Source organism: Hyaena hyaena, unplaced genomic scaffold (genome assembly GCF_003009895.1).
Source record: "Hyaena hyaena isolate Hyena2069 unplaced genomic scaffold, ASM300989v1 scaffold_496, whole genome shotgun sequence".
Taxonomy (NCBI): Eukaryota; Metazoa; Chordata; class Mammalia; order Carnivora; family Hyaenidae; genus Hyaena; species Hyaena hyaena.
In genome coordinates this window covers 1,451,545-1,455,233 of record NW_024081127.1, presented here as the reverse complement: position 1 = coordinate 1,455,233, position 3,689 = coordinate 1,451,545, and the positions used below count along the sequence as shown (strand labels likewise).

The 3,689-nt window shown below is 45.8% G+C and overlaps 1 pseudogene; it reads left to right on the top strand.

The window, feature by feature from the left end:
* The first annotated feature begins 2,863 nt into the window (after positions 1 to 2,863).
* On the top strand, positions 2,864 to 3,206 carry LOC120246946 (annotated as a pseudogene).
* The last annotated feature ends 483 nt before the right edge of the window (positions 3,207 to 3,689 follow it).

Here is a 3,689-nt window from a genome sequence, read left to right as displayed (position 1 = left end):
AAGTTAAGATCACAATGAAATCCTATTTCATACCCTTCAGAATAGCTAATGCTAGAAGACAGACGATGCAAATGGCGGTGAGATGTCGAGCAGCTGGTACACTCACACCTTGCTGGCAGAATGTAAGATGGTACAAATGCTTTGAAAAAAACTGGCAGTTTCTTGGAAATGTAAACATATATGTACTCTGCTCCAGAATTCCACTCCTTGGTACATACAGAGGAAAAATGAAAATATATGTCAAAACAAAAACTTGTTCACAGTTTTTCTAGTAACTTTTTTCATAATATTCCCAAGCTGGACACAACCTGAATGTCCTTCAGTGGAAGAATGAATAACCAAATTGTGGCATTACAAAGAGAAAGCATAAATTATAGACACATTGAATAATATGAGTTAATTTCAGAAATATTATATGGAGGGAAAGCCAGCTGTAAACTTCTAGAAGGAAACAGGGAAGTTCTTTTATAATATGTTTATTTGAAGTTCAAGGACTTTTATTGTGATAGAAGTCAAAATGGCAGTTCCTTATGGTTGCGGGAGGTGAAAAAGAAGTTGAATAGAAGGTGGCAAGTGAGAATGGTGGAAATTTCTGGATCTCCACTCTGAGTTGTTGGCTAACGCAGTGTATACATTTGTCAAAAGTCATTGAATCGCATACAGAAGATCTTTGCAATTCACTGTGTGTAAATGTTTCTTTAATTAAAAAGATGTTTAGGTATTCAGTTGTAGATTCCCTTTCAATACGCTAAGGGTCTGAATGATTCTGGTGTTTCCCATTTAAGAAAACAATGTTTTTATGTGTTGCAGAGTTACCTCCTAATTAGCTTTCCTGGCGCCTCGTTCTGGCGGCTACCGACATTATACTGTCAGGAGTCTTCAGTCAGCTCTGCATTTTGTCCTTTCATTAAAAGCCGTGTTAGTGCACAGATCGTTTCTTCCGTCTTGTTAACCATTATGTCCATTCTCTGTAATGGCCAATTGATTGTTAATAAATTTCTCATGGACTCCTGGAAAACAGGTAATTAGACCATTTTCCTTTCAAGGTCTGACTTTCCTTGCCTTTTGGTCTCAGGGTCCTGTTTTGAGGACTTCGGGCTACAGGGAACACACACCTAATCCCCTGCTAGAGGTTCAAATCCCAGGCCGATGGTCTGACAGAACAGTCGCAGGGCACAGCCTGTGCGAGGAGCCGCCGGGCTGCCTCGGGGCTCTGCAGGCTGCAAGACTGGGAGCAGGGCCCCTGATGGAGTGGGCAGAGCTGCACTCATCGCACACCTCCCTAAAACCCGGCATCCCGAAAGCTTGCCTTTACTGGCTTGCCAATAAACTGGCAGTATTCATGCTTAAAATGTGCCAGTGTGGTTATAGATTGGAAAGTAACTTCAAGCCGTGACTTCCAGTAGTTTACGTTTTTGGTGACCCATGCACGAACACATTATTTTGAATGTTTTGTATCTGGCATCCTTTAGAAAGTAAGTACAACAGGCCCACGAAGCTCTTTGATTCCTTTGGGGATACATTTCCGTAGTTTGCACGATGGATTGACTTAAAGGGAAATCACACAACAGGCAACGCCAAGGTGGCAGGAATGACGACGGTGATATGTGAAAATTAGAGTCTGAAAATACTGTTCTTGTCCACGGAAAAGCCGGCCTCCCTGCCTGCCCTTCAGTGAACTGTGAACTCCTTCAGCTTTTCCTTTCTTCGGCCTTGAGAGCACACAGCCCAGAACCGCGCCTGCCTCCTGTACGTCTGAATGTGCTCCTCCGAGGAAAGGCAGCCCTCAAACGGGGTGGGGAGGGGAAGGGGGTGTCTCTGCAGGGGGCAGGTGGGCCCCTGCGGCACCCGGCACCCTTGCTGGCTGGCTCAGAAAACTGTGGAACCCTGGATGCTATTTTTTGGTCATTGTAATCCCTGTGACTAGGACTTAGGGGAACACAGTGGCGGCAGTGGTGGCCATTTCTCTCTTTCTGCTTCCTGTGGTGTTTGTGTCCTGGCTCTGCGGGTGGGAATGGTGAGGCCCTGTGGAACTTAGCCTCAGAGTGCGTGGCGCTTCAAGATCCAGTAGTGATGATGCTCACTGGGTAGAATTTCAATAGGAAGAAAGGGGTGAAACATGGTATGAATGAAATGTAAAAGTCAACTCTGAAACTGGAAAATGTCACCTGTAGTTACCTACATATAAGCCAGTCAGAATTCTTCGGTAAGTGTGGTATTGAGGCCTCAGTGACATCCCAGGTCTGTGGTGTAGACGGACATCTGTGAGCAAGTTGGAGGGGGAAACTGACCTTTAGTTTTCAGATTCTCTGTAGTGAAAACTGGCAAAGCAGTATTTTTTTTTTTTTTTTTGGCAAAGCAGTATTTTAAAGTATTAGTCCAGGAATATACTAGAATGACTCTATAATTTCAAGTATATGACGATTTCTGGAAGATTAAAAAAAAGCACTATTCTAAGACTCTTCAATACTCATTATGAAACCTTTCCTCTTATCTTTCCCTTGATATATCCCAGACTTCGCCAAGTCGAAAGCCCCCAAAATACAGGTATTCACTGGAGAAGAAAAAGTCACTGTAAAACTGAGAACGTGTGCCTTCTAAGCCATTGATCTGAAGTTGCCAGCTAGAAGGTCTTGGCAAACTACTGCTTCTGCTAAGTTGTATATTTCATGACGGAGAAAAATCAAGAGAATACACAAATGTGTATTGTGCTCACCTAAAAAGACACTGTCGCTTTCCTCAGCTGTGGCTAAGGTGCTCGGTCCTTCCGAGGAAGCTAAGGCAGCTTTGCGGGGAGGCCCTCCCTCCTCCGGTGACTAACGCCGCTCCTGTTCCCTGCACTTGACCGCACCATGACCTCCTTCTCCTCTCGAAGCTTGCCCGCCTCTACTCCTGGGCCCTCATCCTGAACTAGGATGAGGTCCCGGAGGATGAGGTCAGTGCCTTCGTTAAAGCAGCTGGTGTAAATGGTGAACCCTACTGGTCAGGCTTGTTTGCAAAGGCCCTGGCCGAAGTCCGCGGCCACATGGGGAGCCTCGCCTGCAGTGTAGGGGCTGGTGGACCCGCCCGGCCGCTGGTGCTGCGCCAGTGAGAGGTCCTGCCCCCTCCACCTCTGCTGGCCCCGTCCCGCTGAGGAGAAGAAAATGGAAGCCAAGAAAGAAGAATCAGAGGAGTCTGATGATAACACGGGCTTTCGTCTTTTTTGACTAAACCTCTTCCGTAACCTGTTCAATAAAAAGCTGGGCTCCCAAAAATAAATGAATAAACAAATACTGAAAACCTGAAATCTAAACAAAGAAAGATACTATTAGCTTCTTTTTGGAAATTATGGTTTTGGACATGTTATTATTAAGAGCTCGGATTCCTTTTAAGGTGCTCCTAGAATGAGAATTACAGTTTAAGGGGCTGAAACTGAGACCAGTGGAGGCGGGAGCTGATTATGTGGAGCAGAGTTACTGGAGGTTACCCGAGCCCTGTGCTGGGCTCTGTCCTGTGCTCGGGTCTGTCTGCTGTTCCCGGCTGGGCTCTGCATTACGATGAATTGCCCTCTGTGCGGCTCGCAGAGCTCTCGGTGACACACAGCTGTTATTAACCCCACCACCCATTCTTGATGTCATTTCCTGGATTTGGTATGCACCTTGACACCTAAGGACCTTTAGATTACATCCCTGTCCAGTCCCTTCTCTGGA